Source organism: Podarcis vaucheri (assembly GCF_965113315.1).
Source record: "Podarcis vaucheri genome assembly, chromosome: 2".
NCBI lineage: Eukaryota > Metazoa > Chordata > Lepidosauria > Squamata > Lacertidae > Podarcis > Podarcis vaucheri.
The window spans coordinates 3,829,137-3,840,596 of NC_138760.1; the positions used below are offsets into that span (position 1 = coordinate 3,829,137).

At 42.5% G+C, this 11,460-nt stretch overlaps 1 long non-coding RNA gene across 1 annotated transcript; it reads left to right on the forward strand.

Annotated features, from left to right (window-relative positions):
- The first annotated feature begins 1,699 nt into the window (after positions 1–1,699).
- Positions 1,700–4,677, forward strand: LOC309526826. The gene is made up of 2 exons (XR_014216963.1): positions 1,700–2,357; positions 4,535–4,677. It is a non-coding gene; the product is annotated as an uncharacterized lncRNA (long non-coding RNA).
- The last annotated feature ends 6,783 nt before the right edge of the window (positions 4,678–11,460 follow it).

An 11,460-nucleotide genomic window follows, 5' to 3' on the forward strand; every position in this document is an offset into this window, starting at 1 on the left:
AGAGGCTGCGTTGAGTAACAGCAACGCCTTCATGACACCCAATGGGCCTTTTGGCTCTGGATGGGTTTGGAAGAAGGAACGGGATTAAATGGCTGCACATTGTAAGGGGGATTCGGAGGTCTAAACTGAAACTCAGAGTAGCCCTGATGGTATCCCTGTTATCAGTTATCTCACAGTGTATGGTCACTGTTTGTATTTGCAGCTGTTTAAGTTTATTTTAACCTGATTGCATGGATTTGTCATGACCTTTGGCTAGTATAGTAAATTTATTAATGATTACAGTGCTTTTAACATAGCAAAGATGGGGCATGTGAAGATCTGCATGGGGAACAAGGGGGTAATAAAGATCTACATCGGGATCTGCTGCCCCTGTGGATCCTGCCACCTGAGGAGGTCACCTCACCTTGCCTCACGAGAGGCCAGCCCTGCAGCCCCTTCCTGCCAAAGGAGCCCGGGGGGGGGGGGGACACACCGAGAACAATATCATCAAGACATTTTAAAAGCCTTTCGGAATGCCGAGGAACCTTCTGGACAGAATATTTGCTACTTTTCGCCGCTTCCCTTTTTGTGCTCTCCAATGTTCACTTGGAGCCTCCCCTTGGGAAAAGGAAAGTGGGGGGAATGCAATTGCCGGGCGGGCCTGGATCAGGACCCTGGCGGGCCAGATCTGGCACACGGACCGTAGTTTGAGCGCCCCTGCCCTAGACTCACAGGTAGCAGGGACTGTACTTTTTAATGGTAGCACCACAACTGAGGAATTCCTGCTCCTAATTATTATTATTTATTTGTACCCCACCCATCTGGCTGGGCTTCCCAGCCACTCTGGGCGGCTCCCAAATGAATATTAAAACATAATACAGCATTAAACATCAAAAACTTCCCTAAACAGGGCTGCCTTCAGATCTCTTTTAAAAATAAAATAGTTGCTTATTGCCTTGACATCTGATGGGAGGGCGTTCCAAGGGAGATCAATGTGGCAATGAGGGTCCATTTAAACATTATTCTAACAGCCTTTTAATGGATGGTTTTACTGTTGTTTAAATTGCCTCCCTGCTTTTTCTTTTCCTTTTTGTTGCTGCTAATTACAGTGGTACCTCCGGTTACAAACACTTTGGGTTACAGATTCCGCTAACCCAGAAGTAGTACCTCAGAAATTGTGCGGCAGCAGCGGGAGGCCCCATTAGCTAAAGTCATGCTTCAGGTTAAGAACAGTTTCAGGTTAAGAACGGACCTCCAGAACAAATTAAGTTTGTAACCAGAGGTACCACTGTAATTGTGTACAATGAAGTGTAATTGTTTCTTATTATTTCAAATTTTGACTGTTATAAACTGTGTATTTTAAAAAAGCACAAAACACCAGTAATCAATGAAGCACAGAACTTCCCCGAAAACATTGTTAAAAGTCTTTTGCGGGGGGTGGGGGGTGGGAGGAGTTGAGGCCTCCATTTATAAAGAAAAAACATGGTTATATAAACCAAAAAACCCCAAGCAAACCTGCAAAAACTGCAAGATCGCACAATAACCTACACCACGATGTTGCCTTGAAGTTTCACTAAGCAGAGGGAAATTTCTTGTTGTATTTCACAACTACTCATCCGGTTTCAAATTCATAAGATATTTACTCGCTTTCATGCTATTATTTGGGCCCCCCAATTTTGTATTTAAGGAGGCTTTATGTGTACAGTGGGAAGGAGAGGCAGGGATGGGTGGTGAAAACTTGATGCAAAATAGCCAAAAGTTAAATAGAGACCCTTCTGTGCTTTTCTGGATACTGTATCTAAAAGAAGCTGAATGTTGAAAGATTTAGCATAGATTAAGTACTTCTTCAGTGCAGAGTTAATCTATGGAACTCACTGCCACAGGAGAATCAGACAAATTCATGGAGGATAAGGCTGTCAATGGCTGTGTTCTCCCTCCAATATCAGAGGCAGTGTGCCTCTGAATACCAGATGCTGGGAACTGCAGATTGGCCCCTGTGAGAACAAGAGGCTGGACTAGACGGGCCACTGGCCTGATCCAGGAGGCTCACCTCATATTCTTATTTATTTGTATTAAATACTATATCGCATACAAGAGACTACTTAAAAAATAAGTGTCTATGAATGTGTCTTATGGCAATATCTTTGCAGCCGTTGGCCAGAAAAGAGGTAAGTAGGTGCTGGGTTACTATAATTTTCTCAGAATTTGGGTAGAATATGGCCTTCACATACCTAACCTCCTTTATCTTTTCAGGCATTAGGGACTGGCTTTTTTTAAAATATAAAGCTGAACATTCAGAGAAGAGGCACAGAATATCCACGAATGGCACAGCCCGCCCCAAGCATGCATGCCCCCCCCATCTGGGCTTCACAAACCAAGTGAGAATTACATGATTTATTATATCATTGTTTTTTAAACAATATTGGGGAGGGATGAGAGCCTAGGTCAAAAGCTTTGCTTGTGGGAGGTGCCCCGAATCCTGGAGAGCAGCCCTGGGACAGAATAAGTAGCAATACTGGATTACATGAAGTGGACTGACTCAGAATAAGGCAGCTTCAAAAATAAGTCGTGCCAGACCACTCTGATTTCTTTTTTTGATGGAATTACAAACTTGGTGGATCAGGGAAATGCTGTGGACATAGTGTATTTTGATTTCCTGATACCGATGCACCAAACATTCAGGCAGAGCCATGTCCCATATTTTGTCTACCCCCCCCCCTTTCATGGTAAACTCCAAAGTTTCCAGTGTTGGCCAAGCATGCTGCTACAGGCAAGAAGTGCCACTGGAGAACTGTCTTACAAAATTTGAGAAGTACAAATTTGGAGGATGATTGGATTGGATTTGCGATTGGTTTTGCAAACTGTTAATTAGGTAAGCTTGAATTTAAATGCAGACTGAATCAAATTTCTACCCCATCCCTATCCCTGATCCAGTCCGAGTGAGAGTGATTCTCCTGATCCGAGACAGAAGTACCGTATTTTTCGCTCTATAACACGCAGATTTTTTCTCCTAAAAAGGAAGGGGAAATGTCTGTGCGTGTTATGCAGCGAATGTGTGGTCCCTGGAGCCGAAAAATAAGGCAAAAATCAAACCGCGCTTCAGGGAGAAGGGAGCTCCGTGAGACAGGAAGCTGTTGCTTTCCTGCATTCTGCCTCAGGGTCTTACTGCCTGCCCTCTCTGTTTCGTTGCTGTGTTTGCTCAAACGGAACAAAGAGCAGGGAAAGCCCCTCCCCTCCAGGCAAGTAGAGAGGAAAAGCAGAGCGTCCCTCTAATTCCTCTCCCTGCTCCGGAGGGAACAATGTTTGTGAAGGGAAGAGAGATTACAGGTTCGGCTTAAAATTCTGATTTGACTTCCTGCTTTTTGTTTTTGGAGACACACAGCATTCAAATATGCTTTCTTCCATTTAAAAGGATGAAATCCTTAAACAGTGGCTGGCTTGTGTGGGTGGGTGGGGGGAAACTTTTGCCTTCCTTTCCTCACGTTATAGCCCTCTCCTGCATTCTTAGCCTTCTGTGTTTTTCCTTCCCTCCCCACTTAAAATGTGGTTACAAAGCATGGATCCACATGGATCCTCAGGATCTTTGCATTGGGTCACCCCAAATTCACCATCAGAGCACACAGCATGTCCATGGCTACAGCCTGCCCCCCCAAAATCACACACCCATTGTTGCCTGGGGCTGCAATGGTGCAAAAACGTGGTTACAAAGCATGGATCCACATGGATCCTCAGGATCTTTGCATTGGGTCAGCCAAAATTCACCATCAGAGCACATAGCATGTCCATGGCTACAGCCTGCCCCCCCCCCAAAAAAATCACGCACCCACTGTTGCCTGGGGCTGCAATGGTGCAAAAACGTGGTTACAAAGCATGGATCCACAGGGATTCTCAGTATTTTTGCATTGGGTCACCCCAAATTCACCATCAGATCACATGTCTGTGGCCACAGCATGAAGCACAAAAATGATACGTCCACTGTTTCATTCAGAATATTTTTTCCCTTGTTTTCCTCCTCTAAAAACGATGTGCGTGTTATGGTCAGGTGCGTGTTATAGAGCGAAAAATACGGTACTTTCTCTTGTTTGCTCCCTGAGCCTTTTTACTGGGCATGGCGCGGGGCTGAAGTTGCTCACCAAGGCAGACTCAAAGTTGCCTTTTAAAATATATTTTATTAATGTAAATGATAAGAATCAAGAAAAAAACAGAAGCACAATACAGTGGTACCTTGGGTTACATACGCTTCAGGTTACATATGCTTCAGCTTACATACGCTTCAGGTTACGCACTCCGCTAACCCAGAAAGAACTTTGCTTCAGGATAAGAACAGAAATTGTGCTCCAGCGGCAGCAGGAGGCCCCATTAGCTAAAGTGGTGCTTCAGGTTAAGAACAGTTTCAGGTTAAGTACAGACCTCCGGAACGAATTAAGTACTTAACCCGAGATACCACTGTATACATGTTGAAAAATAACCACCTCCAAAGTCAACAAGATCAAATACAGCAACTGCACTCAAACAAATGAAAGATTATATATATATATTTCCTGTTTTTCTTCAGATCATGCACCAGAGAACACTTGTGTAACTGCTAAACATTCCTTAAACCCACAACATTTTACAAGAAATTGAGGAACCATCTTAAATTTACCATTCTAAACCTCAGGCAAGTTGTTAGTTTCAGTAAATCAACTTGTATGCCAACTTGTATTCATTAATCAGTACTTTGAAAGAATTATCTTTCATCTCCAACTTTGTGCACTCAATATTCTTGCTGAAACCAGTACATTAAATATTGTTTCAGTCTGTATTTGAATTTAAAAATTTAGAGGAAAAATGTTAGTTTATAATTGCTCTTTTTAACATGGGCTGAGTATAAAAGAGATATCAAAATAAAATTGATATCTCTCTGCCACACTCAACATAATCTGAATATATAAGGGCTAAGAAAATTATATGGATGTTTTGCCAGTCATTAAACTGGAGTAGCCAGTGTGGTACCTTCCAGATGTTATGAACTGACTGTTATCTATCTGTCTCAGGAGGCCTTCAAGAGTAAAGTCAAACTATCCGAGAGTTATAGTGCCTGTTGTGGCTGTAGAGACCAATACAGGAGAGACATGTTTTGTTACAGCTGGGGCAGATGAAGGTGTCCAGCTGAGCTGATGCATGTATACTATGGTGTTTTTTCTGTCTGCACTCCTCCCAGCTGTCTTTCCTCCTCTGGTCATTGCAGTGGATACAAGACCTGATTGTCTCCAGGTGCTGCAGTTGTCTGCAAGGGATTCCCACATGGGGTTCATGTTGCCAGCCTTCGTGTCATGTTTGCAGACACCTTTGATATACAAAATTGATCTGCCAACAGACCTGGTGCCTGAAACCAGCTCCATGCAGAGTACATCCTTGTGAATCCTGCCATTTTCCATTCTGTGGGTGCGACCAAGCCAGTGTAGACATCCCTGAGACAGGAGTGCGAACAAGCTGGGAATGTGGGCTTGGGACAGCACATCTGCCATGTGACGCCCAAAGTCTTCCTGAGGCATCATTCCTGGCAGGCGTTATTAACACAATTTTAATAGAACAAAACAATCCCTTCCTCATCTCATAGAGAAGATAAGGGGAGTCTAAAGTACAATGTTAAAAACAAAAACAAAGTAAAAATACTAATCTGTCAGTTTTTTAATGTTTTATTTTGTTTTTATATATGTTGGAAGCTGCCCAGAGTGGTTGGGGCAACCCAGTAAGATGTGTGGGGTATAAATAGTAAAATTACCATTATGGAATGGGACGTCCCTATTTTCATCAGAGAAATGTTGGAGAGTATGCCACCATCCTTTTCCAAATCACTCCCCCTCAAAACGTATTCAAAATGCCTGTCAGGATTCTATATATGTGTTTACGTGTAACCAGCGAATTAATTAATTAATGCAAAGTATGGATAATCATGATCCCTGTGTGATGCAACATGGGCTATAAAAGCTTTTATTCTTGCTCAACAACTGCTGTCTGGGATTGCTGGAGCTGACAATTAAATTCAATTAAGGACAATGAAGGTCCCTGAGTTCATTACTTTTTGTTCAATCTGTTTTTTGAACAGTTGCACAGTTGCTGGCAAGCAGTAGAATTCACCCTCTGTAATCCTCGGTGCCTCACGCCTATTCCCTCAGGATGTGCAATGCAAGGACTGCCTCTTAGGATGCTAACGATCAGGAGTGGGTCTTCTCATAAGGCTAGACTACAACTCCCATCTTTACTGGCCATTGGCTACACAGGCTGGGATGATGGACTATGGTACTACACCTATCTGGACAGGAGAGCTGTCAGAATGCCTGTGAATTATTGTTTGTGTATCTGTGGCCAGGGAGAGGTAGAAAATATTGTCCACTTCATTATGTATTTTCTTGTACAGTGGTGCCCCGCAAGACGAATGCCTCGCAAGACGGAAAACTCGCTAGACGAAAGAGTTTTCCGTTTTGGAGGTGCTTCGCAAAACGAATTTCCTATGGGCTTGCTTCGCAAGACGACAAAGTCTTGCGAGTTCCTGCTGGTTTTTTTCCCCTCCCCCCCTTTTTCTAAGCCGCTAAGCCGCTTATCAGTTGATCCGATCAGCAGATAAGCCGCTAATAGCGCTAATCCGCTAATCAGTCAATGGGCTTGCTTCGCAAGACGAAAAAACCGCTAGACGAAGAGAATCACAGAACGGATTCTTTTCGTCTTGCGAGGCACCACTGTATAATTCTCCTAGGGGTAGATTTCTCAAAGGAATTCCCTAGATAGTTTCCTTTTAAGCAATGAGGAGAAAATTGGTTATTTGCTGATGAATGAATACACTGCCTGTAAGGTTTCTAGGTTCACCTTTGCAGCTTAGCAAAGGCAGGATTTCTTTGCACAAAATGGGTTGCTGATTTTATTTGGCACTGTTGCACTGGAGTCACATTTACATAGATAACTTATGATTTAGAGCAGTTTATCTTCAGGCGTCATAGGACTGTCGGTATTTTGTGGGAGTGATTCAAGTGCACACTGGGAAAATTAGGTTTGGGCCAAACAAACAGAGCTGGAAGAGGGAAGACACGACTCAGATCTCCTACACTTCAGAGCATCACAGAGCTGGAGCAGAGGCAGATTTAGGGAGGCGCAACCGGTTAGGTTTCCCTGGGTGCAGAGCCTCGGAGGTGCCCCAGAGGCCCCGCAACTATGAGGTAGACTGGAAGGCAAGAGACAGAGGGGCACCAAATTTTGGCATCACACAGAGCGCTGATGAAATGTGAGATCCCATCATGGTCCGCCACTGGCCATAGAACTCGTCCACCCTTCCCCTTGTCCTGTGCCTAGAAAGCATAGGTCTGGGTCCATGCAGTTTCCCCTGACCTGCTCCTTTCCTGAGGGAAACCCAAACTTTGGTGCTAAATGGGAGCAAATGTTACTCTGGGGGGGGGGATTGCTGTGCTCTGACTGAGTGCTAAAAAGTGATTTTCCCTGGGGAAAGCAGATGATCCCAGAGGCATAAGGCACGCAGGCTCAACCTGCACAATACATATAAAACAGTCTCAAAAATAAGGAGACTGCAAAGAACCACATCGAAAGCAATTTTTTTATACGCTTCCAGATTACACGTGATTTCTATTCACCACCCCATGCTAAGCCCCTGCTAATTTTCCTATTTGTTACATGTTTTCCAATATCTTCTTTTATCTGTCTACAAAACAATTCAAGATCAATCACAATTGCCATGCTTAGCCGATTCTCATTTCATTCATACAATGGCCACCAGAGATTTCTAAGAGATTATCCTTTTCAGTGTTCCAGAACGATCATTCACTACCTAAAAACAGCTAGTTCTGTACTGTAAAAGGTGAGCAGACACGGGCCTTTTTGGTTTAGGTAGGTCATAGACTCCAAAGAAAATGGAAATTATACTGTTTTATGACATTATTATTATTTCCATCCGCTAGGGTGTGAGTTGCAGATAGAATTCACTGCACTCCCATGGCTGTAGAAATGGAGCTGAGAATTGTGTTGTATCTGGCTATCCTTCCTATTATAGTTCTGAGATGACAGATGTTAGCAGTCACCAACTATTGTTTTTAACCACTTTCATTCTTTGTTTCTGCATCTGTAGATCAAATGTATATTCTTCTGTGCTGATTTTAGCTTTGTGTTAACACTATTCAGTTGGCATGTGTCCTGCTTGGAAGTCACTAACATTGCCTAGGCGAGGTTTCCGGTTTCCAGTAATCCTCTCCCTTCAGCACAGTTTCCAGGAAACCCCTTATGTTAAATGAAAAATGGAAGAATAGCACTCGAGGTGATTGCTCAAGCTCATTGTGGCTTTGTGTGGGGATGTGCAGGAATGGAGGGGGATGAAGTGTGAGTGTGGAGTAAGAGAAAGTAGCAGGGGCAGGGCAGGGGAGCGAGAGGAGCCCTGCAATGCGAAAACTGCAAACTCACATTCTCATTGCAAAATCTAGAGAAACAAAAACAAGCCCTCACTGTGCCTATCACTGTGGGCTTTCAATAACGTGGGTCTGATGCACATTTTACGCCTGATTCTGCTGTAGATACCACCTCTTCATTTAGCTGCACATGCCATTTTTTCACATATTTGTTTACCATCCCCATTGAAATTGGAAGGGCAGCTGGTGCAGGTAATAATTTTGCATAAGATTCATAGTTCATAACATGCAGGGCTGCCAGTCCAAGGCAATGAATTCTGGTCAGGAGAGGGAACGACTCAAGGGCACATCCACAAAGGCCACCTTCCTGAATTCCTCATTCAGTGTTTTGTTGCTAAGCTTGGAACACTGGCATACACACATACCGCTGCACAATGAGTGATGGTGTGAAGTGGGTATTGCTGATCATCAAGTTCTGTAGTCAGAGATCTCCATCTGCTGTGCAGCTGCAGTGACAGAGCTGAAACTCTATGAAGTTTGGGTGAGGATGAGTAGCAAAGGAATACACCAGATCTTCTGCCCAAACCTTGTGCATTTATTTTTTAATTATTCTATTTATTTCTGAAGGTCTTTCCCCCTATCTAAAATATAAATCAGGCAGGTTTTTCTTTACAAAAGAAGAAGAAGAAACATAGGTCTCAAAAATCCAAAACCTGTATGTTCAAGAGCAGACAAGGAAAAAGTGATGGGGAGGAGTTAGCAAAAAAGACAGGGTTTGGGTGCACGAAAGTCCTTCTGAGGGGCATAATTTGTCTGCACACACAGTAAACAGATACCTGTGTGCATGCCCAGCCCACAATGGATCTCATGTTTCTGGGAGTCGGGGAGAGTGTGGAATTCTTGACTGAGGTGAGGGAACAACAACACACATTACATCCCATCAAGCCCCACCCACTAATGTGGATGAGGAACAGCATTTAATTGAAGGCACTCTTTTCATGTGTGTATGAAAATACACAACGGCACACATGGAAAAACTAGGTCTGTGTGACCCACAGGTGCATTAGCAATCTGGTGTGTACATAGCCTCAGAGCCACTCCCACATACCAATGCTGGCCTCCAAGGAGGCTTAAAAAGTTTTATAAAACCGTTCTAAATATGCAATTAAAAAAATATTGAAACAAAGACGAGATTCAAGGGACAAAGCTGACTGAAAATATTATGTTTTAATTCATCTATAAGTTTCTGCGAGTAAAATTTGTGAATGTTAAAGTCCGGACATTGGTTGAATTTCCAAAGAAGGGTGTCACACACATATATGATTTAAGCTGCTTTTCTGCATTTTCGCTACTCTTACTTCAACAAGGGACTGAACAATAGGTGACGTTTAATGAGCAATAGCCAGTAAAATTCAGGAGAGCTCCTGTTTAAATGTGTTTGTTACCAAAAATTTATTTCCACACCTTTCTGGAGTGCAATTCTGACTGAAGTAAACAAATCACTGATAAGACTTTCTGGGAACCATGACAAAGCCAGAAGTAACAGAAAGTCAGGTGATCAAACCATATCAAAAGAAGCCCTGTTTGAATGCTGAATGCTTCAGCCAGAACTCATGCAAAATGCACAGGAGACAGGGATGCTTACTCCATGTGTTCATTTCAGCACTCTCTCCTAATCCCAGGTGCTCTCTTTCTTGAGATGTGGAGATTTCAGAAGGCATGGGATTGGCGACCTAGGGTGAGTTTTGACCCAAATTACCTCAAGGAGTTAAGAGTGCAAGCAACAATCATCAAGATCTTTGAATCTTACTTTGGATCTTGTGGTGCCTCTTCAGCCTCATACTCAAATTGTTGTTTCTTTCTCCTTTTTCTAACTTGTCCTATCTCAGAGTTTGGTATTATTTTGGATTGCCATATTTTGAAAAGTGAAAGTGAAACTTTTGGCAAACTTGTTGAGCTTTTTTGGCAAAATCACAAGGAAATTGGACATTTTTGAGCTTTTTCTGAGGAACTGGCACTGCTGATATGGGCTGTCCCATATGTCTGGACATTAAGCCAGTTTCCACCTGGACACTGCTTGCGGCTGCAGTATTCCAATCCTAGTATTATTTCTCAGAAGCATAGATCAAAACTTGAAAGTGTTCATCTCACCTGCAGCCCATATGGTAATTCTAGGTGACTTGCAATTGGCTTGTAGCTGAATTTAAATCTGAGCCATTTTGTAGCAGCTCGCTTGCTAGATATTCTACAAACGTCAGAAAAAGTCCATTGCTAGCACTGTACAACATCTTCCATTGTACTATGGAATGCCAAGTTTTGCACGCCAAAAACTCTGGCCAAAACAATCAAGTGTTCCAAGATTTGTCATCAGTATTGTTCTTCTGATGCAACAAAACATGTATGTCCCCAACTGCATACCCTCCAACATTTCTCAAATGAAAATAGGGACATCCTATTCAACAACAACATCATCAACGTTATTTATACCCCACACATCTTACTGGGTTGCCCCAGTCACTCTGGACTGCTTCCAACATGTATAAAAACCTAACAAAACATTAAACTTTAAAAAACTTCCCTATACACAAATGACTTCTAAAGGTTGTATAGTTACGTATCTCCTTGGCTCAGGGGCAACTTGGTTGTCATCACAAACCCTCCAAGATTTCTCTGATGAAAATAGGGACGTCCCATTCCATAGTGATAGTTTTACTATTTATACCCCACACATCTTACTGGGTTGACCCAGCGAACCTGGGCTGCTTCCAACATTAAAAAAACCATAACAGAGCATTAAACATTAAAAAATTTCCCTAGGCATTTTGTTGTTTTTTTTAATAATATTTTATTGTTTTTTTTTCCAGATAGAGATTATTCAACAAGTTATACAGAAAACTTATGCATTTACAGAAAAGAGAAGAAAAAAGAAAAAAAAAAGAAAAAAAAATTGGTTATTTCCAAGCTTGTTCCAGTCCATTATCGAACTTCCCCACGTCTCCCCTGCATTGCATTCTTAACAAATAAAATTTCAACAAATTATATCCTTGTTTCATACGTTTCTTTCTTTTACCTTAAAGCTTACTTTTTGGTT